Source organism: Phlebotomus papatasi, chromosome 1 (genome assembly GCF_024763615.1).
Source record: "Phlebotomus papatasi isolate M1 chromosome 1, Ppap_2.1, whole genome shotgun sequence".
NCBI classification, from domain to species: Eukaryota; Metazoa; Arthropoda; class Insecta; order Diptera; family Psychodidae; genus Phlebotomus; species Phlebotomus papatasi.
The window spans coordinates 70,985,563-71,012,762 of NC_077222.1; the positions used below are offsets into that span (position 1 = coordinate 70,985,563).

At 32.4% G+C, this 27,200-nt stretch overlaps 1 protein-coding gene across 1 annotated transcript in view; it reads right to left on the reverse strand.

Annotated features, from left to right (window-relative positions):
• LOC129799963 (TWiK family of potassium channels protein 18) overlaps positions 1 to 23,145 on the reverse strand; it is a 191,991-nt gene extending 168,846 nt beyond the window's left edge. The window contains exon 1 of the mRNA XM_055844285.1: positions 21,890 to 23,145. The gene's annotated coding sequence lies outside the window, so the exon portion shown is untranslated. The remainder of the gene's footprint in view (positions 1 to 21,889) is intronic.
• Positions 23,146 to 27,200: the final 4,055 nt, after the last annotated feature.

Sequence of the window (27,200 nt, forward strand, 5' to 3'; positions counted from 1 at the left end):
GTCACTTTTCGTATGGCTGCAATCGCGTGAAAATAACACATCGTAAAAATATTGAACGTATTTTCCACCTAAAGTCAAATATAAGTAATACTATACATGTGTTACAAGTGTTGCCTAGCGAAGATGAAATGCTATTTCTAACATCATAAAGCCATAGCAAATAATTCTCAAACACAAATATCATCATAGAAAAATTGATAAAAATAAACGATTTATTTTTTTTACACAAAAGTAAATTTATTCATAGTTCTATTTATATTTGGTATTAGTAGAAACTTCATAGAGGTTCCTCACAATCAAATTGTTCGTCATCATAGTATAAATTAAAAGTATTTAAGTATACACTTGAGAATACCCTTTTTATTTATAATGACCTAAATACTTGACTAAAGTTGAAAAGTCAAATGAAACAATTAAGTGAAGCTGATGCATTCATATGAATTTGCATCTTTTAATTAAATTTTTCCATATTTAAAGTGAACGCAATCCGTACCACTATAAAGTTTATTTCTATTCTCTTCAAACAAAAAACTCTTTCTTTAATTTAAATGGATTTTCAGTATAAACCGTGAGTTTTTCTGAATTTTCCAGTGCTGACTAATATGAATTTTTATATTATATAATCCAAATTCCAAAGAAAAATAGTACTAGACGAGTTTTATTTATTCATATGAAACTATTATACATAAATGCAGTTGAGAGCTACCAGATGAGTTGAATGAAATATGAATTGAAAGAGTAGCACCCAAGAAGGATGAGAAATATTCAAATATCTTTCTTGAAATTTCATTCATCATTCTCCTTGTCAGACTTTAACGTACATTTCAAGATTTTAATTTACAACTTTACCTTCTACTCTTTTATCATTACATATAATACAGACTTTTCGATTTAAGACTCAAAACTGTCAGGAAACGAAGGAAATTATGAAATTAAAATACTTGAGAAATTTCAGCAATACTAATTAGGAATTAAACTGAAAATGGATTCTAAAGCTGATGACTCCATTGAATTTTCCAACTATAATTGCGCAACTTGTATTTGTGTGAAAAAGCAAAACTAACAAATTCAAGACTTACAAATATTGTAGCAAAACAAAGGTTTGGAAAAGCGTCCCAGCTGTGCACAAACTCAGGACTTAGATGCTATATCCCAAAAATATAGCTTATCCGCATTATTTTTCTAAATCAATAAATTTATTGATTTAACACAAGCTTTCAAACATTCTACAGTTTTTCTTTTAAATATCCTTATTTTTTTTTAATTGTTCATCGGTTCACTATCGATTTTAACCAATTTCTAAATCACCTTAAAGATTTCTTTAAAATAACTTGAAAATTTTACTTTAAATAGAAAAGATTGAGGCAGTTTAAGGCATACATGGACTTTATAATATAAAATGCTGAGACGATAAATTAATGCTATGAAATAAGCACTGTATATATTTTAAGGCTGTGACAGATTGAGCAAATGATTCATAACTTGGACATTACACATCAAAAGTTTCGAATCATTTACCGTTTACCGATTTACAACTGATTAATTGAAGAGATTGAATCACTTAAGATTGCCTAAAATAGCTTTAGGAGCAATACAGGTAATTTTCTGATAAAAATTAGTCATCGGTTGTGAGCAGATTCAGACTTATCAGAAATTGCAAGACCTTTCCAACGAGCCCAAATATGATCCCATGCGGTTGAAAAATACGCTATCTAGACCCTTTTCAACGTTTGACCGTAAAATATCGTTATTAGGAATGATTCAATTTTCGTGGACGAAATATTCGCCTAGGTAACCGCTAAAAAGTCTAAAACATATCCAAAAATGAAAAAAAATAACACGACACGTTTTCAAGCAATCACAAAAAACATGGTTTTAGCCAGAAAGAGGGCATGTTAACGATCCTTGGGTAAACTTATAGAACGGTCAGCCGAAAATTCCAAGTCTCAATCTCTAACCGAGATTTCGAGACCTTTCCAGCGAACACCAACTTGAATTAAACGATTAAGAAGATCAGACTTCGTTAGACCGTTCATTAGTCCAATGAAACACTTTAAGACTTTTGCTTTTTTTTTAGTTTGAGAAATAAAAGATTTAATTTAGTGTAACACAAAAAATGCCAGAAATCTTAGAATTCCAATTTTATGGATTTCAGGGATTTATCCAAATCAAAAAGTACTTTTAGGTGTAATGGAGTATCTATTAAGATTAGATAATGCAACATTAAAATAATTTTATTTAAATTCAAGAATCATATCAAAATCAAATTAAGAATTTCAAATAACATCTTCTTAAAATAATAAAATTACACAAGTTTTATGTGAAGAGCTGAAGATGGAAAATCTAACAGTACTAAATGTAAAGTACACAAAAGTATAATTTGTTCAAAATTGCAAATTTGGACTCATAGTATGACTCTGATTCCATCTAGAAACCTTTCAAGTTCATATAAGTATGTAAGTTAAAACCCGGCTGGGAAACTTCCTCTACATTTCATTATCAATTTATAAAATAGTTTGAGCAACACCCTTTTAGAAAGTTAATGTGCAATGTACATAATTTAAAACTTGAGAAAATTATCCTCCTAAGAGCTTTTGAGATTTTTCCTCAAGTAATTTGCCCTTACACTGCAAGCTCTGCAGTATCTTTTATTCTATGAAAAATAAAGCAAGAGCTATGAATAACAATATCTAAGATAACCTATAAAGATATAAAGAAAAACATTTACATGTGAAATTACACTTCGGATCCTCTCAAGAAGAAAACACAAGGATCAAGAGAATCTAGTTTCTTGGTAATCAGTAAAACCAATTTAATCTAATCTATTCGGTAGGAATTAAATAATTTTCACCTGTCGCTGAAGGATTTTCTTATAAATAAACCAATCTAAAATCTATAACGTTCAACAGTTAAGATTTTTGTCTACCATAAACTTTATAAAAACCTATAAATAAATTTTATTGTTTTGAATATTCTGAACAAACTCAGTATAGAATATCATCAAATAATTCAATTATTTCACAATATGAGTACATAAAATGCTGAACCATATTATTTTTATAATTTAAAAAAAAATGAAATCTAATATATCATAACTATATGGTACTCAAAATCCTCAAAAAGTGAAATAAAATACGGATTGCGATATATTTTCCAAGTATATTGAAAAGTTTTTCGTTTCATTCGATTTTTATTATTATTATTTTTTTTGGAGAAGGCATTAACCCTCCTACTGCTCTGCTATTGGCATGTTAAAAGATACTATACGAATTTTACATCACACAGCATTTCTCTTTCGCACAGTATTTGTGTTATGTGTATTTTAGCGGCCTAAAAGTTGTGAGTTGTTCATCCACCCACGAAAATGCAAAATACTTGAATTCTTTTACTCTGTGTGGTATACAATATAATCCCTTCATATTCAATGAATTTTCCCTCCTCGTGCAAAAATTTCATTGAAACATTTTAGAGGGGTTAATATCATCCCATAAATATTCTGCATAATATTTTCATTACTTTAGACTTGGGTTTCTGTATATCCAGGCACTATGGAAATTTGCAAATAGAAGCTGAGAAAAAAATCTAGCACCAGACAGATATAGACACAAGTAGTGGCAGAATAATTATCAAAATTTGTATTTCTTCTTAATGTCCTCCACAGTTCTCAAAGTGTAATGAAGGCAGATTAAAATTTAATTTTATATTCAAGTCAAAAGACATTCAATTTATATTGTAATGGTGATTACGGTGATAATTTGTGAGAGAATAGAAAATTAAAAACAATTAAAAGTTTGAAATTACTTTGTTCATGAGAAGGAAAAAGACGTGAAAGAGATTTCCAGACCACCTTTCTTTCACAAACACAAGATTTTCACGAAATAAGAAGGTGGATTCTATATCTCGAATAGCAAACCATACTACTGTGAGATATAACTGGGAATCAAGTAAAGAACTTTTGTGCTTCTAGAAGTCACACAATTTTGAGATGAATCTTCCTCGCATTCTCGAAGTCATCATCAAGATGTACTCATACAGTGTAAATCGACACAATTTCCCTTCTCTCCACGTTGAAGTTCTTATTCACCGAGAATTTAGAAGAATTAAAAGAATCCACTTAAATATGGTGAGTCAATGAGATGGAAGTTCAGCACAAAAATGTCTAGAGCATTATGTCTATGATGAGAGAAATAAAACGCTGTAGTATTACATATTTGGTTTTATTTCTTTTAAAAAATCCTCATATTTTTCTGGCTGCCACCATAACTTCCACTAATTTGCCATATCTTTTTATGGTGATCATTTGCACGATTTTAATTAGTTCAGTCTGAACATTTATCCACAATTTTTCTTTTAATTGCATCAACTTTCGAGACGGAAAATTCTTTTTAAGTACTCGCAAACTTCATAGAAGCCGAAGAGTTAAAATTATTAAGAGAGTAGATTAGTATATTGCTTGCATATACTTATATTATATATAGACGTGGAACGTCTTGGAAAATGGGAAAACCCTTTGCTCATTACTCACTGCCCACCACTGTTTTTTTTCATGTGGAGAGGCTTAAAAAGTGCTGAAGTATTATAAACTCAATATTGTCTTATTACTTTTACGCTTCACTAGTATCATTGAATTTCTCCTTCAGAAATCAATTCTTTTTCTTCACAGGAAAAACAATCAGTAGCGAATGAAAACAAGAAAAGATTGGGGTACTCATAAATATGAAATAAAGATTGATATGTGACGTAATTCGCAGAGTCGTGTTAAAACGCGCACAGCTCCTTTTAAACAAACTTTTAAAAAAGATCGATTTAATTTTCCACTCAAAATTGCATTTTTTAAAATTTATGTCTAATCATTTTTATTTAGCTTCAGAGCATTTCGTAACATTTTTATAAATTTCATTGCTAAACTCGAGTATGTATTAAAATAAGAATGGGCTTTGACGCACAGTAGAGTAGGTTGAGTATCTCAAATCTGAATTTCACAAATTCGAGCATCGAACGGTTGAATTCAAAATGTGAAACATAAAGGTATGTCAAAAATCGTTTTTTTTTTTTTTGAGTTGAGAGCCACATTTCTCTGCTGATTCCTGCATAATTATACACATTATTTTCTTCTATAAATAAAATTTAAAAAAACAAACAATACATCACCACAAAGATTTATGAAAAAACACAAACCAAAAGTTCGAATTAAAAGTGAGAATTGTCATCCATTTATCACCTTCCCAAATGTTCGAATTTAAGAGCCCTATTATATGTTTTGTTCTACAAAGTAATAAACAAAAAAACGTTAATGCGATTAACTTTCCATCTAATTTCGAATTGAGCTTAGGATACTGATCAACAAATTTTTTATCAAATTTTAAAATAGTGCACAAAAGTTCCATTTAAATAATTGTAGCGTAAAACAAGTAATTTCTTCAAAATTTTAGAAACAAATTCAATTATGGAATAAAAGTTATCAAAAACTAAAAAAATTGCTATCAGATACAAGAATTATATAGCAAAATGCTTGCAATCATGTTATACCACTTCTATTGCAATATGCGATATGAATTTTCCCATATTTTCTGCGTTTCTTCATAATTGATTTTGATGATTTTTTTTCATACATGAACTCGTGACAGCGTAAATTTAGTCGATTTAAGTTAAGGTCTAATTTTGACATTATTATATTAAATTTGTAAACTTATTGCTAATGAATTGTAAAAATTACAAAAATCCTGGCTGTTATAACTGTTACTATTTAAATCCGTACTAGGGCCGCTTCTAAGCCTGTAATTGCCTTCTGGGTATTTATTACCACTGAGAGAAATCCGAAAAAGTTAAAATAACATTCCGGAAATGTTTATCTTACCCTGCAGTATTGATCCGAAATCGGTGTAAATATTATTCTTTTTAGGTGTATTAGGGGTTAAAGTTACCCTTTTTCGTGTTAATTTTACCCTTAAAAAAGCGTAAAATTAACAATAAAAAATGTTGATATATTTTTACACCTAAAAGGTGTTAAAATTATGAGGAAAAAAAGTTAATCGCACCCCCATTTTTCTCAGTGACTGTATCTGTTGGAGAGCCGAGAGAGTCAGTCCGGTCTAGAACGTCAGAGAAGAAGGACCTGTGGACATGAATCTCTTGGGGGAATCTAGCTGGGTGATAAGTTGCCTTAGGAGCATTCTCTCTCAATCCTTCCAGTCTTAGAATCCAACCGGTAGTTTACAAATTGAAGTTTTAAAATACCTAATTTACTATTTTTCCAATTAGTGGAATGCAGCCATGATTCGAACACAGTAAACTTTAAAAATATTCAAATTTTCTCTTTGTTTGCAAATAGCTATCATTTTTCATCTCGTCTAATGAGGTTAAAAATTATCTATATTATGAATAAGAAGAAATGGCAACCTAGCTCTTTGCAACCAAAAAGAAAATCGCATCGTTTGAAGGTTCACTGTGTCCGAAACATGCCTACATTCCCCTATATTTTATCATCCATATACTGATCTATAGAATAAACGGTTAGAGATATCGAACTTGTAACATTGAATATGATTTATACACCATATCTGTAGCAAACTTATATTCTCCTAAAATCATTAGTTGATACGGAAAATTCATCGAATGATCTTCTTCATAAGTTTTTATATTTTATAATTGTAGTACGCAAACTTAAAAATATGGTTTATTTTTGATTGTGATAAACATGCAAAAATTTGGAAAAACGACAAGCTTTTGATGACGATGGTAAGCATTTGACGAACAATCTCGCTTGACAAGTGAGGCATGAATTAAAGCTTAAATTAAGCCCTTTCTGTCATATCAACTTTTACAAAGTTTTCATAGAATATACTCTTTCCTATACGTGAAGAACAGTTTTGCATTTGTAACGAAGACCATCGGAACTAGAAATGCTATTGCTCAGCTGTCACTAACAACATTATATATTTTCCATGACACTTTTTTATTTCCATATTTATGCAATGATTTTTAGTTATTTCAGTAATATGAATTATGCGACGTTGTGGTATGTATGGAGAAAAGTACAGTGATAACATAAAACAAATTGCATACTTTAAACTTGAGTTTTTATTTAATATTCGTGGGTATTTTCCGGGAAACTATTTTCTCACACGATGCTTATTGCTTATCTTAAATATTAAGGAATTATTGCAGGTTAAATAACACATTACACTGCTCTTGTAACTGTTTTTAATATTCATAAGTAAGAACAAGAGGTGTACACTGAGAAAAAACGGGGGTTCGAATAACTTTTATTCCTCATAACTTTGACACTTTTTAGGTTTAAAAATATATCAACATTTTTTAATGTTAATTTTACACCCTTTTAAGATAAAAACAATGAAAAAGGGTAACTTTAACCCCTAATTCACCTAAAAACATAATATTTACACCGATTTCGGATCAATAATGCAGGGTAAAATTAACATTTCCGGAATGTTATTTTAACTTTTTCGGATTTCTCTCAGTGTATGAGACAATTTCATTCACCTATCATTTATGTAGTACGTGAAAGAAACCTCCGAAAATAAGATTTACTGTTCAAATCTTAATGTTAAGCTCTTAATTTTTTTTTATGTCTAGGTGTTAAGTAAAGTCTTAACACGTAAACCGTGTTTTAGACGGGATGTGGTGTTTTAAGTTTTAATTAACAATTTTAAGAATATACAGCGGCGGCAGAAAAAAAGCGTATTCATATTTGTAGCCACTCACTGTAGATTATATTAATAGCACTCCCAAGTATGAGATCAGTATAATACTATATTTGAAAGGACAGAACTATAGTTCTCTCACCATCTATATGCACCAAGTTGAAGCGTTTTGAAAAGTACAAGATGAACAAAATGATCAACTTTATACCTCTAGGGGGTATTTCCCACTATAACTTACTTCTGTGCTGCTTGGGTGGGAAAAATTGCTTGGTATTAGAGTGTCGTGGAAAGTGAAGAAAGTCGGAAAATGAAAATGATTAAGAATGGAAAGAACGTTCAATGTCTCGTCTTCATTCAAGCATAAAATAAATTGAATATAGTTTCTCAAGAGAAATATATCAGTCATATCTGTGTGACCCCACACAAAATACCCGTGTGAATGATTTGTGCTGTTAAATGGTAGCCTCATTTGATATTGTTCCATGGGAAAAGGGGGATGTTTGAAAATGAACAATTATTTCACGCTCGTCTCATTTCGTGAATCGCGTTATTATTAATTCATTTGTCCACCCTCCATGCCATAAAATGTGTTTAATAGCCAATTACTGCCTTTTTAAACATCACTCGACCCAACATTAAACGACCATTCTCTCTCATTATTAATGGGTATCTATGCTTACCTCCCTAGTACTATATTAAACTAATAACTTCTTCGGCAAACTTTAGATTTATTATGCAAGATATAAATTAAACTAATAAAAATTAAATTAAAAGTTAGTTCACTGTAGTTTAACACAGAAAATAAAGTTTAGCCTTATCATTTAATAGTTTAGATTGTATATTCGCTGTTCGACAATGTATAATGCTATAATTTCTTAAATAAACATCCATAAAAAAACGATATTTTCTAAAATCATGGTTACGATAAATTGCCCAAAACTTCTCTATGATGATTCAACCCTTAACAGTTAGATAATGCACTGAACCAGTCTAGGGAAAAGCTTTGAAGCTACGAATGATGGAAGTTTCGTACCACTTGATATTTCCTATTAGGGGAATGTAGGTATGATTCGCACAGAGTGAACCTTCAAACGATGCGAATTTTCTCTCTGTTTGCAAAGAGCTAACTTACTATTTCTCATCTCGTCTCATGAACTTAATAATTATCTATCTTATGGCTAAGAAATTACGAACTAGCTCTTTTCAAACAAAGAGAAAATTCGCATCGTTTGAAGGTTCACTCCGTGCGAACCATGCCAACATTCCCCTATTTAATGAATTTGCCCTATGTCAAAATATATTTCAATAACTATTTCTATAAGTAACATTTCTCAAAAAGGTTCATAGCTAAAATTCAGAAGGAAATATTAAAAAAAAAAATTGAGTGGTACGAAACTTCCATTATCCGAAGCTTCAAAGCCTTACTTATAAGGTAAGGGTCTTATGTCGACCACTTAAGGAAAGGTTTTATGAAAAACTAACGTAAAAGTAATTTGACTTTTTTTATGAGGTTTTCTTTTCAAGTTGCAATATGTAAAGCCTTATGTATATAATTGTAAACTTTATTCAGAGATAGGGGAAAGTGCCCATGCTTCGTATGATCCCAAAATTCGTAATGACTAAATTTTTCCAATGTTTTTGAATAAATATGACTCCGCAATATATTATTTTAAAAACTGAGCACTTTCCCCTAGTTTATAAAATATAAGTGCGTTGAGTCACATTTATTGAGAAATATATAAGAAGAATTCAGTAAATACGAAGCTAGGGCACTTTCTCCTAAAGTACTTTTGAATTAGGGTTGGAGAAGCATTTCTTCGACAGACAACCCCTTTTGATACTTTTTAAAATGTTGATATTTATTTAATGTTTGTAATAAAATGTACGTAATGTGTCGTTTTTTCTGCAATTTACCTTTTCCTATAAAGAAATATATTAAAATTTCACGTTCCAAATGGTACCGAAAATTTTCAATAGATATATATTCGTATCTCTCTTATAAAGATGACTTAAAATGTCTTGAAAATGTTTAATTCGGTTTAATTTAAAATGTTTTTTCGCTCTCTTCAATACTAAGGTTTCTCTTTCGGCAACTTAAGGTTCCTCATGTCTGTTGCCTCTGGTTAATTGCTGTGAAGCTTGTCTTGTAACATTCTAAAGTACTTCTATAATGCTATTGATGCTTTTCTATTAGAGTAAGTGCCATAATTTCACTGATCAACTTCAAGAATCTATTGTGGCCGACTTTTGGAATGACTGAATTGAGGCTTGAGGTTAAGGATAGTTCACCTTCATCAAAATAGTTAATGTGCAAAAAATTTTCAGTGCATAGCATCAACGTCTAAAATAAAGTCAAATTTCAGCATTTCGCGAAGTATTTTTTACTTGACCTCCGATTTTCTAACATAAAGTTTAATATCGAATAATATAAGAGGACACGTAAAAACTACTGAAAGCACCGTAGAACGTCACAAATGCATAGAAATATGATAATCGACAAGTTTTATTCTCATTTCTTTCCCATTTCTCTTATCAAAATTCTGCATGACAAGGACAAGTGCTGAGAAGTATTCTATCTATAAATACATATCTTCTAGCCACGTTGCACACTTTCTCTGTCAGAGGAAATGGATTTACATATGGGTGTGGAATTAATGTGAAATTGATGTCTTTTGCTTTTATTCACCTGTCTTGTATATCTCAAAAGATTTTTCCATAAAATACTCTTCAATTTGCACAATAAAATTGCTTTAGATATATTGGAAGAGAAATCATTCTAGAAACATAAAATATTATTATGGAAAAGGCATTCACGACAAATTTTTGATGTCTTTTTAAATTCATCTCAATCTGATATTTATGCGGTTGAAAGGGAAATAAAGAAGAACACTTAAGTGGATACAAATAGATCTAGCAGAATTAATAAATTGAATGAAGAATTTATTCAATTAAATGAAAACTTCAATCAATTCCAGTCATTTTTTCATGAGAATTTTTCATCAATAAGAGCCTTATATTTCATCTCACGATAGAATTTAAATAATGGGCAATTTGTCAAAGTACCAGAACAGAGCGTGCACTCTTGTTTTTTTTTGAATAAATTTCACAGTATTGATGAATAAAAACGTGTGGCACATTTTACTCCTTTCTTTGAAACTCCAATTTTCCTTCTTATCGCTCAATTTCTCAAATAATTCTTTTATTTGAATAAATATGGATTTTAAACGGAGAAACGTTCGCTTTCTTGTGGTAAATTTGAATTGGAAAATAAGATGAAAGCACAAAAGAACTTTTTCGTTCTGTATGACTGAGTATGATCAACGAATTGAATACCAGATTTTCTGTTAGTTTTCCCACAAAATTGAAAATATTGAAATTAATTTATCATCTTTTGGAAAATATCTCCTGCAATAATACTGCAAATTGGAATTAAATAAAATTACTAAAAATATTTTCAGTTTCTTATTCATCTTTTATTTGAAATAAGAATAAATGATTTTTGGTGAAAATCTTTCATTTTTCTACGTGAATCAGTTAATATGAAGGACATTGTATTGATGATGTTGCACTCTTTTATTAAAAATATTGTATTCGATATTACTGTATCACCTAATTTATGATATGCTAATAATGAATATAAAAAACTCATAGTAAAAAGACAAATATCATTGAACTCTCCACGATTACTGAAAACGTATATAATGGAAATTGACGAATCAAAACAATCATGATTCATCTATTAATAACGTAAAGAGAGATTTTATATTAGGGTAAGAGTGCCGAATTTCGGCATAGTTGCAAATAGCACCAAAGTACTAAATTTCAAATCTAATATTTTGATAACATTTTGAAATTTCTTGTTACTTATTTTTCAGAGGTGTTCTTTTGAGTTTTGTAAAGTATTTAATCATCTTGGTTTTCTTTAAATAAATTCATAACATAATGAAAAAAAAAATAAATGTAAGCATTGCTGTGAGTAATATTCCGGCCACATTGAATGGAATTTCGGCCGCCTTGTTTGTGGCCATGTTATGTAAAAGAACAGATAGAAAATTTCAAAGCGTCATTCGGAATGAATTTAATATGTAACTTAATACATTTATATGATCCACAAGCCCTGAGATCTTCCATTAAATTTAATCTGAAGCCCCGAAGATTTAGGGAGCCACCTTGATTCCTCAAATTTACGTGGAGATTCTTGTAGCGACTTGCCCTTCCTGAAGTTTTCCAAAGCCTTGTCCACATCGCTGTTTTCATAGAGACGATGCATTTTTATTTCCTTAGACATTTTATAACCATAAATTGAAAAAAAACTAAAATATATAAGAAATTTAAGAAAACAAGAGATGTGGCCGAATTAGCAAACAGTACCTCACTAAAACGAAGCTCATAAAATGTATATTTCTTACACGAAATACTTGATTCAACTGGGAAATTTTACTTGGAATTTTAAGAAGGGTACGCTAAAACAAAACAATCTTTAATGAACATAATTTTTAATAAAAACCTCGGAGGAAAATCATTTGTGCTTCACCACAAACCATAAAGCTGTTAGAAACACAAACGATCTGTCACATTTTTTGTAAGGCACTTTCCACACCGAATTTCTGTAACATCATTTTTGATTAATTCAAACTGTATCAATGTTTTAGCGATTTTTGTTTTATTAGGTTCTAAAAGGATAAAAAATTATAATTTCATTAACTATTCGAAGATGAATTCCACAATTTTAATGAATTTACTTCCTTGACCGAAGTTATACTCAAAGTGGCCGAAATTTGAAGCTGGCCGAAATTTGGCACACTTACCCTAAATCAGCGAATTTTAAACTCTGCTCTCATAATTTAATATACGATGATATTGTAAAACTCAACTGATTATATACGAATGCTCTCATTTATTATTTGCGTGAATGATACTATATATATGTAAATTCAACATTTAAGATTGAATTTTAATAAAACTTTAGAGTGAAATTTGGGATTTAATCATCCTTTCGGTTAAATGTTCCAGAAGACCATTTCACGTCACTTATTTTAAGAGTATTAGACTGCATAATACAAGTATATGCAGACGGGTATATTGTCTGGAAAACACTAACGAGGGGTATGGAGCTTAAGCAATTACTATACAACTCCAGAAAATGCTAGAATTTAATTTTATTGGAATCAAAATACAAATTAGTACAAAGAGTTACAACTGATCCAAATTATATAACGAGAAAATCAATTCCTAATTAATTTCATCATTGGAACAAAACCGATAAAACTTTTCCTTCGTTCTCTCGTTATCTCTTTTCACCCATTCGCATGGAATTGGACTTTTGCTGGGTGGAATTGGATTTTGCTATGAGGACCCAAACATACATAATACAATCCCCATAGTGTAATGGCATAAGACGAGAAAGTACATAAGAAATCACAAAAACCAACGCAGTAAGAATGTATATTATGGATGTCCACAGCATCAAGAATAAAGTACTCTCTCTCCTCCTGCATTCCCCAAAAGCTCATACCATACACGGAAACCAAAGAGTCATACATATTTCCGCCCTTAACAAAGTCAACTTCACAACTATGTTGGGTGCTAAAATGGGGCAAAATCAAGCAAACAAATATCCAATAAAAATGGAATAAAGAAATAAACAAAGAAGAAAAACCGGAACATACATTTTCCTAACTGTGTTGCGGAGTGCTACGGTAGATGGAGATGAGGGAGAAATTCACCCAAAATGAAATTCAAAACGGAACAAAGAAAGACTGGATGGTTTCTAAGCAGCTGCTTCATATACGGTTAACGCTGCTTTTTCAAACCTACCCTCAATCTATGTATACAAACACGCACACGTTATGGAATTACGCTATATACACAATGGAGCATTATGTAAACACGCCGTAAACCATAATTAATCGAAAGAAAGGTGAGAGACGAGACAAACCAGAATCTTCAAGAAATATGGAAAATGTTCTCCATGAATTTTCTCCAGATATACTTTAAATGGCAAGCCAAAGTTGCCTCAGATAACGAAAAATAATGTACAAGAAATGATTTTTCTCTTCTACTGTTCTTATTCATGCTTGAGGTAGCAGATGTCGGTGTAGAATATTGAATTATACTGAGATTTTAATAAAAGTGTCAGGATTATGGACGCGATAGTGTGTATTTGTTCCACGTAAAATGGGTGGTAAGGTGGAAAACTGTCTCGTATATTTTATCATTGATACTTTAATAGTGTAATATTCTATACTGCATCCTTAAAACTATTATCAATTGCAGGAAATAATTTAAATTTTTGAATGTCAAATAATATGTCATATGTAATTAATTTAAATAGTCAACATTGACAATAGGAAGAGAATAATAAAATAATAAAATATTAAAAGCAATAAAATAAAAAGTATTAAAATTAATTAATATTAAATCATAATTGTACAATTTTAACGTTGTGATTAAATATTTTATTTTCAAATGAGCTATAAAAATGATTTTTCAAAATCACATAGAATTGCCACATCAATTTTAGCGCAATAAATCAAAAAAATAAAATCCAGGTGTTTTTTTATTTTAATTTAATCATGCATAAAAACTGCCTTTTAACAATACAAATAATTAAAAAAAAAAACAAAAAATCACAAAAAATATTTAAAAACAACAATTCAGAGGACAATACAGAATTCAGAAATGGATATTGAGTTTGTTTGTCAATAATGGTGAATTATGCAAATTTTTTGTTTATTATGCATGAACAAAACTTCATTAAGATATGGACTCAACTATAAAATACCTCTAAAATCGCTAGAAATTTCCAATTTGGTGTAATGTCTAGCAACCCTTTTACCATTTCAAATACCCATATTTTATACTTGGAAAATTTCAAGTCTAAAGCCGGGTCTGAAAAAATACTAGAACCCTCAAACCATCTAGAACCAAACCAAAGAAAGACAGAAAAAAATCTTTAAATGTCCAATATCCGTAAAGTATAAAAATTTTTCAAAATTTAATTTCTTCTTCTATAGACATTACGAGTATGCAAAATTAGGGGAGGGCAGGACAGATTAATCCTTTAAGGACAAGTAGTACATCGGTGTCCCAAAAACAAAAAAAATCAAAAAATGCTTTTTGTTTTTGGGATATCCGTTTTCCACTCGTCCTTAAAGAGCGAAGGGGGTTCTCCTAATTATAAGGTCAAAAGAGCTCCATGTTTTTTATTACTTAAATAGATAAACAAAATATCTAAAAATATACCTTGAACATTGCAGAAGTTAATTTGAAGTATTTTTGAAGATGCATAGACGAAAGTAAAGGAATGCATCAACACTTCTAAATTTTACGATTTTGTCGAATTGGCGGGAAATATTAAGAAAAAACTCATGAAGCTATTTCAATGAATAAAGACTTACGAAATTCAAAATGTCATATCTCTAGGTCTATTAGATAAAATTCAATGATTTTATAAAGCAAAAATAGGGGTCCATAAAATACTAGGGAAAGCTAAACGATTTAAGCTTCGAACAATTCATTCTTTTCAATGTTTTTTAAATTAATTTGGCCTATTGTACTATTGTATTTTAATAGCTAGTCCAATGTCTCAAATTTTCAGAAAAGAACTATGGGTGAAATCCATAAGGAACATAGATAAAAATTAAATTGTTCGAAGCTTGTGACATCCGAATTTAGTGAGCTTTCCCCTAAATAGATTATTTTAGTTGATTAATAAAAAATCATTCGAAAATGTTCAACATTGACGAAATCCAGTTTAAACAAAATAATATATAGAGGTATTCTATATCAGAGCTCAAGTCAATCAAAACACTCAAATAAATTTTACTATTAAATAAAAAATATGAATTTTATAATTCTTTTTTCTTTTAATTAGTATTAATATTAATATTGTTTTCTCAGCACGGAATGTTTTTTTATAAAAAAGGACTCAAAATTTCACAATTTCATTTTTATACTCCTTGTTAGAAACTTAGAAAAATGTCCACATTTTGAGAATTTATGAGGACTATCTGTAGTAAAAATTCACAGCCTTGGTCTCTTTATTCTTGGAAGATACTGAATTTTAAAATTTTCAATTTGTGACATTTGAAATAGAGTCATTTTAAATAGAGTTATTATATTAAAATTCTTAACGATCAGCTGAATTTTAAAATAACATTTTTTAATGCTCAATTAACCAATTCCAGAAACAATTATCTACAAATTAAAGAAAAAAATACTTTATTGATCATATCCGAAATTTAAAATCCCTATAAGGACCGGTAATCACTAGAGAAAATATATTTTTTCTGACTACTGTGGAAAAATATCCCAAAGTAAAAAATTATAAGAATCTAGGATATTTTAGCAAGTCTCCAGTTATTTACTATATAGTAAATTTTTGAATTCAAATATGTTTTTTTAATTCTCGCATTATTGATTATGTTTTCATAAATATTTCTTTTTTATAATTATTCCAACTTTATTAAAGCAAAACCTTGATATTTGGCTTAAGTCTAAAAACTACAATAGTTAATATTTTTACTACACCGAAAAAAATACTTCGTAAAATTGTTAGTAAATGTTTGTGGAATATTCGTAAACACATAGAAAATTTATTCGTAAAATTTTATCACTTATTCGTAAATTTTTGCCACATAAACCAAAATCTAAGAACAAATCTTTGCAAAAGAACATAAAATGCTCGTCAAATGATTATGTTACGAACAATTGTGAAAAGTACAAACATTTACAAACTTTTTACTGAGTAATACTATTTACGTGCATTTAGTAAGTCCCCAGTAAGAATTGACAAATATTCACGAACAATTTTATGAATAATTTTTTTCTGTGTATAGCTAAAAAGGGACAGATAATCCTAACCGGCTTATGTAGGTGAGATTCTTAACGTGAGCTAACTCGGAGTGCATGCAAATTCGATTTGGAGCTGAAGTTGGGAGACGCCATTCAGTTATCTTGAATCAAATTCGTGAAATTATACAAATTTTGTATTTAAACCAAAATATCAAGGATTTGGATGAACTGACAGAAAAGTGTTATATGGGTGAAATGTAGACCAGAATGTTCTCTATAATTTTCCCATAGAACATGATCTCATCGATTACTCAGAAGCCAAGATAAGCGAGGTTTTTTGTTTCTTAAATCGTTTTTTCATCCAGAGTTCCCCAAGTAGTCATTTGTTGAACTTCAACTATATCAAGGAATTGTTGTATTTTGTGGGACTTTCCATTTAAAACCCTATTTTAAGTGTCTTGCTGGAGTAGAGGCAGTCAAATTGGCATCTGAGTGATTTCAAAGCGTTATTATGGGAAAAATCAATTTTTTCACACTTAAACGGCAAAATCGAAGTGATAGCGTAGTCTGAGTGGAAAATGATGTATGGACGAAATGTAGAGACAAATGTGCTCTACAATTATGTCGAAGTAATCATCAAAATTGGTTCAGCGACAGTCGAGATAATTGAGGTTATGTGATATTGAAATTGGTTTTTCGACTGTGGCGCCCCTGGTGTTGTTTCCACAAAGTTCAAATGTTCTAGAAAGTTGTAGCATTTGGTGAGATCTTTCGTTTAAGCCCTCATTCATCAAAATCGGTCACATAGAACCGGAGATATGATTTTTTGAATTTTGTGAACTTTGACCCCTCATATCTCCGGTTCTATTGAAACCACAGCGCGCATACGCACCATTTTGGAAACGTCCTAGACTGGACTATAACATACTAAAATTTCATTAACTTGCACAATGCCGTTTTTGAGAAAAGTGACTTTGAATTTCGATGAATTTTGACGCTATCACAGCGCCACCTGTGGTGACTTTTTGAACTTCCATCTGAAAGTGCTCATCGAGACGAAACCAAAAAGGTAAAATTTAGGTCGCTATGTTAATTAAAACCGGAGATAGAGGCCGGTCAATGTTCGAACTTTGACCCCTTATAGCTCGGGTCAGGGGTTATGGATCGACTTAAGGTTTTTTTTTGTTTGATAGGTATAATCAACGGCTACAACATACTAAAATTTCAGCCCGATGCACAATGGAATTTTTGAGTTATTTAACTTATAAGATTTAAAAATTTTCTTTTTAATAATAGCGCCCCTAGCGGTGGTTTTATGAACTTGCGATGTTAGAAGGGGAAGTGGTATTTCACGAGAGCTTTCCAAAAAGCCCTCACTTTTTAAATTCTGACAATTAGAACCGGAGTTATGGCCATTTTAAGAAATTTTTTTTGGACCCTTATAGCTCGGGTCTGGGGGGTCAGGGCACCTTAAGTTTGGTATTGATGGAAAGCTCTAAGGCCCAGCTATAACATACTAAAATTTGAGCCCGCTCGATGCCATAGGGGCGGAGCTATTGAGAAAACAAAAAAAGGGGGGTCTTCAAAATGGCGGAAGGAGGGGTGGGGGGTGGGGGGCCAATGCACCAAGTTGCAATTTTCACCCGATATATAACCTTTGCCGAAAACCGCAAGTCGATATCTTTTTTAGTTTAGGAGCTATTAAGCTCCAAAGAGCGGCCGGCCGGCCGGGAACGTAAATTAGCCACATATATATTCGTGATCAGGAAGTGCTGAAACACATTTTGGCCAAATTTGAGGTCGATCGGACGACATGAAATTTTGTTAGGATTATAGTAGGTGAGATTGTTAAGAATCTCACCTAATACACCCTTCGTAAGCTTAAAGGGACAGATAATCCTAACCGGCTTATGTAGGTGAGATTCTTAACGTGAGCTAACTCGGAGTGCATGCAAATTCGATTTAGAGCTGAAATTGTGAGTCGCCATTCAGTTATCTTGAATCAAATTCGTGAAATTATACAAATTTTGTATTTAAACCAAAATATCAAGGATTGGGATGAACTGGCACAAAAGTGATATATGGGTGAAATGTAGACCAGAATGTACTCTATAATTTTTCTATAGAACATGATCTCATCGATTACTCAGAAGCCAAGATAAGCGAGGTTTTTTGTTTCTTAACTCGTTTTTTTCATCCAGAGTGCCCCAAGTAGTCATTTGTTGAACTTCAACTATATCAAAGAATTGTTGTATTTTGTGAGACTCTTCATTTAAAACCCTATTTTAAGTGTCTTGGTGGAGTAGAGGCAGTCAAATTGGCATCTGAGTGATTTCAAAGCGTTAATATGGGAAAAATCAATTTTTTCACACTTAAACGGCAAAATCGGAGTGATAGCGTAGTCTGAGTGGAAAATGATGTATGGACGAAATGTAGAGACAAATGTCCTCTACAATTATGTCGAAGTAATCATCAAAATCGGTTCAGCGACAGTCGAGATAATTGAGGTTATGTGATATTGAAATTGGTTTTTCGACTGTGGCGCCCCTGGTGTTGGTCCCACGAAGTTCAAATATTTTAGAAAGTTGTAGCATTTGGTGAGATCTTTCGTTTAAGCCCTCATTCATCAAAATCGGTCACATAGAACCGGAGATATGATTTTTTGAATTTTGTGAACTTTGACCCCTCATATCTCCGGTTCTGTTTTAACCACAGCGCGCATTTGCACCATTTTGGAAACGTCCTAGACTGGACTACAACATACTAAAATTTCATTAACTTGCACAATGCCGTTTTTGAGAAAAGTGACTTTGAATTTCGATGAATTTTGACGCTATCACAGCGCCACCTGTGGTGACTTTTTGAACTTCCATCTGAAAGTGCTCATCGAGACGAAACCAAAAAGGTAAAATTTAGGTCGCTATGTTAGTTAGAACCGGAGATAGAGGCCGGTCAATGTTCGAACTTTGACCCCTTATAGCTCGGGTCAGGGGTTATGGATCGACTTAAGGTTTTTTTTGTTTGATAGGTATAATCAACGGCTACAACATACTAAAATTTCAGCCCGATGCACAATGGAATTTTTGAGTTATTTAACTTTTAAGATTTAAAAATTTTCTTTTTAATAATAGCGCCCCTAGCGGTGGTTTTATGAACTTGCGATGTTAGAAGGGGAAGTGGCATTTCACGAGAGCTTTCCAAAAAGCCCTCACTTTTTAAATTCTGACAATTATAACCGGAGTTATGGCAATTTTAAGAAATATTTTTTGGACCCTTATAGCTCGGGTCAGGGGGGTCGGGGGACCTTAAGTTTGGTATTGATGGAAAGCCCTAAGGCCCAGCTATAACATACTAAAATTTGAGCCCGCTCGATGCCATAGGGGCTGAGCTATTGAGAAAACAAAAAAAGGGTGGTCTTCAAAATGGCGGAAGGAGGGGTGGGGGGTGGGGGGTCAATGCACCAAGTTGCAATTTTCACCCGATATATAACCTTTGCCGAAAACCGCAAGTCGATATCTTTTTTAGTTTAGGAGCTATTAAGCTCCAAAGAGCGGCCGGCCGGCCGGCCGGCCGGCCGGCCAGCCGGCCGGCCGGGAACGTAAAATAGCCACATATATATTCGTGATCAGGAAGTGCTGAAACACATTTTGGCCAAGTTTGAGGTCGATCGGACGACATGAAATTTTGTTAGGATTATAGTAGGTGAGATTGTTAAGAATCTCACCTAATATTATTCATTCATTAGTATTTTCGAAAAATTACTAAAATTTTATGGAATTATATACTCTTTAATTTACTGAATGTATTTAATTTAATCCCTAATTTACTGAAAACTTTTACTAATAATTATTGTCATACCTTTTACTCTTTTTCTAAAATAATACTCCCTCCGTTCCGAAATAAGTCGTACGTTTGGGAAAAATTCTTGTTCCGAAATAAGTCATACGTTTGGGAAAAAATGCGATTAAGGTAAAGTTTGTTGGTAAATGTTTTATGTATCAACAATTATCTCTTGTAAGGAACTATTGCTAATGTCCAGAACTAAAATTGGGGTCCAGTCTTGATGGTATGTTGAGGAACGATTGTCTTAAAAATATATTATTTTTTTGGCGTTTTATTTCCAATCTAAAATAGGTGCAGAACGGTGAGAGATACTGACTTGGGACCTTCGGGGGACCCCCCATAAGTTGACCCTGGGAACATTAATATGTCCTTTATTTTGCCCCCACTCCTTGCCTTCCCCTCCAAAATCATGTTTTTTGGGATTGCTCGAAAACACGTCGTGCGATTTTTTTCTTCAATTCTGGATAAGTTTTAGAGAAACATATAAATTATCCCAGGGTCAACTTATGGGGGGTCCGCTGAAGGTCCCAAGTCCCTATCTCTCACCATTTTGCATCCAGATATTCGAATACATAAAAAAGGATGTTCTTTTTACTGCTCATTCTGCATAATTTGAGATACAAAAAATGTCATATCGGTAATAACTGTTGAGTTGTACTGGTGCATACTAAAAATTTAGAACAAATTCTAGCCTGTAATGTTAATCACAGTCCATTTTTTAGTAATTAACTATCTACCGGAGCTCTTTGAAAAAAAACGCGAAAAATGGACAACTTCAACATATCGATTCCTCAACTTACCATCGTGATAGGATCCTCATATTATCCCTGAACATGAAGGAAAGTTCATACACAAGATATTTGCAAATAACGAAAACATTTTCTGAAACCACTCCTTAATCCCTAATTTTTCGCCAAACGTACGACTTATTTCGGAACGGAGGGAGTATATAAAATGTATAAAATAATGATAGGAGTAATTCTTCTCAAGTTATGGCATCTACAAAGTAGAAGCAATTTTCGTTAAAAGCAGTTTTTTAAAAATAAATGAAAAATTTTCTTTAAAAATCCATTTTTTAATTAAATTGCTCCTAGTATGTAAAGATCTTTAAAGGATAAATAGTAATATAGCAATTTTTCTCCTACTATTATAAAGAAGTGACAATAAAATTGTTCAAATAGTGATTTCTTTTGTTTCACATAGGCTTAGGGGAATTATCATGAGAGGTGAAAGCACTCAATCAACTTTGTGGCAATAAATTTCATTATGCGAGTCTTTTCTCTGCCACCTGTCTCACACATGGATGTACAAAATGTGAAGTAAGTGCCTTTTCCTGAAGCTATTCGACCCACCGGGCGCCCCCGCAGCTTCGTTATGATTCAATTGTATACACTGTGCAAATTATTTATCTTGTGTTTCATCGCAATTTATTCTATAAGAAAAATTCCAGTATTTGTTCTAGATCCCCTCTTCTTGACTTGAAGCCCCTCTAATTTGAACAGAAACGAAAGCAGTGAAAGCCGTAAATAATATTATAACGAGATACAAATCGACAGATTCTATTGCCATATAGTCTCTGGGCTTACCTTATATCTATGTAGAATGTATTGATGGTTCTGTATCGTAATGCTGTATGCTTCTTTTTCTATAACAGAAGGGTGAGTGTTATCCAATATTAGAACGCATGTGTTTCTATTTTCCAATTAATTTCAACCGGATACTTTTGTCATATTGAGCAGGTCAGTACATTTGTATGGCTGTTGCTCTCGCAATTACAGTGCTATTATTTTATTAATATTACTATTGTTATTGAAGTGTGCAGATAATTTATGTTTTAATTATGATGTTGCCTTTTTGGTCACACGTCCACAAAGAACTGATATATTACTCTATCGCATTAAATGCGTTCATATTAATCATCAACCACAAAATCACTAAGGGGAAAACAGAGCTTCTGGTACATATAATTTTAATTGCCTCTCTGTGCAATTTCTTTTCTTTTTTTTTTGGCACAAAAATTTCAAAGGATGTTTTCATCCACAAACACACGCAAACCTTTTTTTTTGTCACAGCTCACCGATATGGAAAATTCATTCACCACTTTTGGTTCACTTGGTGAAAAAAAAACTTTTGATAACTCGATATGACACCGACAACTGCTGAATGGATGGGTGGAGGATCAAATAAACGTACCAGCCGGCAAAGTCACTGTGGAAAAGATTTATTTATCGTACGGTTGATTTTTCAAATGTATGTCATCTCCGCACTTGCCATCCATCATTCATTCGACGTGAATGTCAGAAATATGTGAAATATTTTTATTCAAAATTCACCAATATCCATATACTTTTCACCTAAATCACTATACCTTCACCCACTCATATATTCACCTTAAGTAGAGTGTGTCAAACCTGATAAATCCACTATAAGAACAATTGCTTGAGGGTGTCTCAGGCAATTTTGTGAATATGCTCCTTTCGGCAATCTTCCACATTCAACCCCTTTTTGGATGAGATCCGGAAATTGATGAGATTCTCATGCAATGTTCAATCAATTGATTCAACGTTAGTGCGTGTGTCTCTCTCTCTCCTCTCATCCAAATAAATAGCAACTTTTGGAACAGTTCTCGTGAGATATTTCTAGGAGGGTGCTCTTCCTTTTTCTTAGTATCCGTTTTATTGTGGCTGAACCACTTTCAGGTGGTGCTAAACAGGAGAGTGCTCCAGTGTGAAATTGCAATAGGAATTTTTGAAGAAAGTGAACAATCAAATTCAGTACGATGTGTGATCTTTTTAAAGTGCGATGTGATAAATTGAGTTATTTTACTGTGGAGAATGCCCGATTAAACCGATGGGGAGTCTCGCGATGAACTGAGTGAAAATTCCCAATTTTCCCTCTATCGTCCACGGATTGTCTCTCCACTAGGTTCTTTTGCACATTCGCGATAGGATGATTGTGTTGGTGCGACGTGGTCAGAGGGATACGGCGCTGCTTACCCCGCCAAAAGGATGTTGGGTTGACACAGCCGAAGTGGCGGCAATTCCGTCAGGGGTGAAAGCTCGGGTGGGGCGCACTTGATGCGCATGACTCCAGCATACATCCCAGAGTTGTTTCATACAAGAATTGTGGCAAATGTACCGAGTTCCGATGTTGAGCTTGATGTATGATTTTCATCTCCAATGCTGCTCTCCTTGCTGCTCTCTCTCAAATTCTCACCAAATATGGAGCTTTCATCGGAGAGTATATGTGGTTATAGTGAAATCTCTCTCAAATACATGGAGCATAGATGTGACGTGAATGATGGGTGGAAAAGATGGGAGATGCGGAGAGTTTTTAATCATTTGCCGGATTAAATTCACTTCATCGCACCCATGTAGTAATTCAGTGAGGTTTTCTCTCTGACACACTCTGCAATTGTTTCATTTCCATTCACCACAAATTTGAGTGGAGACTCAAATACGCCATCAAACTGACCCACTATTCTGCATGGGACATTGTTTGTTTGCTTTGGAAATATCTCAATTATCATCCCCCATCTTCCTACATACACATTTGTGTAAATAATATATATTTATATATAATTACATAAATACATTATAGTCAAGTGTGCTAATCCGGGCGCTTCGCTATCTGGATAGTTTATGACTAATCCACTAAAAATAATATTTTTATTTTTATTTCCGTAATATAGTCACTACAGTAACATAATATAACTACTCAAGTTTTAGAAAAATCAAAAATAATATTTTTATCCACTGAATAAGTGAGTGTAATCGACTCATTTCAAACTTGTGCCAGCTGGGTTCTTCACTAAAAATTTTCTAGCAGTGATATTTTCGCTAATAACAGCTGGTTGATTGAAAACATTTATTGTTTTTTCCTTGTGAAAAAAGTATTTTAAATGCAAAGGTTTAATTAAAAGTGAATTAGCGAAAAGGCGACCCAGTCAGTGCATGCTGACTTATTTCAGTATTATCATTATTTTTTCAAAAATTTTCTTTAATATTTTTGATATGTTTTTTATTTTATGTTTCTGAATGAAACAGTGAATAATTCTATGGATTTAGAAGAAGTAAAAATGAATTTCATCAGTCCAAAAATAAGCGTTTAAGTAGCACTCTTCGGAAAGTGATCCAGTTACCTCACCTTACTATATTCAACTATAATAAGGGACATGATTTCGCATCTTATTGATTATCGCTGCAACATATGAAAATTTGTTTATTATAATATTTAAGGTAGAATCATATTAACTGTCAAATTTTTCCCAGACCGTTGCTATATAAAACTTTGCATTTTGATACCAAAAGTCTAGGTATTTTCATAATAAGGCTTTCCTGTCAATACATTGTGATCAGTATACATTGTACATACATAACAGTTGTACATACATAACATTGTACATACACGGTAAAAACTTTTAAACACTGACCAAAATATTGGAACAAGTTTTCCTTGGAACAAATTTCTTTGGAATCAATTTGTACCTAGAAAAGATATTTGTTTGTTCCAAAAAGTTTTCTTTACAGTTTCGTTACAAAATACAGTTACAATTTTGTTATGGTAGTTTTTGGAACCATTTTGATACAGTGGAATGTCTACAAATTTGAGTTGATTTCGTTTTATACAAGGTTGTTCCCGAAATTTGAAACAGAATTTGTTGCATTCGGCTGTTTTGTTCCCAATGTCAGGAACAAATTGGTACATTTTTTTTAAAACAATATTATTCCTACATCTGTAACATATTTTTTCCAAAAATTTTCGATGTCCATGGACGAGGAAATTTTTGGAACGAAATTGTTACTCATATGGGGAATCTTTTTGTTCCCATTGTCGGGAACAAATCCGTGTAAGTGATTTCGCCTTACAATTAAGGCCTATACTTCAGTCGAGATGGATTTCGGTGGCGAAAGTTCATAAGGAACATCAAATAAGAATCAACTTAAGAGTGTTTTATACAGACGCGTGCATGACGAAATCATATGCGAGTGCTGGCAGCTGGAGGGGAAAGGAATCTCGAATTTAAAAAGTGAAACCATGTAGCACGAAAATTGCCACAGATTTGGCGTCCTCTTCCCTTCGGTGACGGGTGAATGAGTGTGAGAGGAGGGATACGCTTTTATACTAGACGAGCCATTTATTGGAACAAATTCGTTACTAATATTGGGTATCTTTTTGTTCCTCCTACAAGGTACAAATTTGTTCCAAAAATTATGGTGCCCGTGGACGAGCTACAATTTGGAACAAATTCATTACTAATATTGGATATCTTTTTGAGTCTCATAAAATGAACAAGATTATGCCAAAAATTATGGTGTCCGTGGACGAGCTAATTTTTGGAACAAATACGTGCCGAAATTTTTTACCGTGTACATAACAGTATACATACATAACAGTATACAATACAATACATTGTGATCAGAGGTGTGCAAGAACCAGGGGCATGACATATCCTATGTTTCCCATATCGTCGGTTCCGAAGAAGACTATTGTAAGTCCAAAATGTAAACTTTACAGGAAAGAGGTTTAAAGTTTGACAGCTAAAATTTATTTTCATTAATTTCACTGCAATTAGTATACTTTCAGCTTTTGAAACTATTTTATCATACTTACGCATTGAATATCTTCTAGTTAACACTACTTTTAAATTAATTATAGCAAAATTGTGGGCAAAAATCTCAATAATTGGGCACGCTGATTTTAAGTTTTTTTCTTGTAACTTTTGCAGGAATATCTTATTCAACATAAAATTTTGTGGGGATATAGATCTAAGGTTTCTGCATCCAATGATACAATCTTTTCATACTATTGTAAGTAGACTTACAATAGTCTTCTTCGGAACCGACGATATGTTTCTAGCGAGCCGAGAAAACTTTTTAGTTTATTAGCTGTTTTCCGTGATTGTAGAATGAATTAGCAAAAAATTCTGATACAAAATAAAAGCCAATTTAATAACGAAGAGGCAACCGAAAACCCTTGGAAACCTACGTAGTTTTGGAGATATCTCGTGAAATGTGTACGAAAACAGGGAAAAAATACACTAAAACCGGACGCATTTTTCAGAGCTAATGTCACCCCCCTGGCAAGAACCATTTGAAACCGAACAAACGTCAAATAAAACTTGTACGTCAATGATCAAAACACAACCTGAACAAATTTATTTTTACGTTTATTCGATTTCAAACGGTTCTTGCACACCCCTGATTTAGATTAAGATTATATATCATTGTTAGAAAGAGATGGCAAATCGATCTATGCTCTGCGAAATCCTCAAATTCATGATCTTGATGCTGTTCCTCAAAAATACTTTCGCATCATTTACCGTTTATCAGAGTAGATCTGAAAGTGGCTCCATACGCGGTCGAAGAGAAAATTGTCACACGGAACACAGGGAAAAAGGTCATCACCAGTACCATGCCCTGCATGCACTTTACTGACTGAAAAAAAAACATTGAAAAATAGTCACTTTCATTAGCTTTAGCTTATTCTTTTCAGAAAAAACATGTGGTACCCATGGATTGAGCTTGGAGGGTCATATTTGGGCTCGTTAGAAAAGCCTTGGAATTTCTGATAAAACTGAACCGGGATAGTAATTTTTATCAGACAATTACTTGTATTACTCCTAAGCTACTTTAGACGATCTTTGTGATTCAATCTGTTCCAATCTGTTCAATAAGTCAGTTGTGAATCGGTAAACGGTAAATGATTCGAAACTTTTGAGGTGTAACTTTAAAGTCACGGATTCGAGCATTCCGTAAAGATAGGACGCTTTGCCCCCTTTTTTGGATCACTCACACCAACACTTACCGAAAGACATTCTGTCCTAAAAAAAAAATAAGATACAATTTACCGAGAAACAAATTTTAGCATGGTTTATCATTTTTTTTAAATTTATTT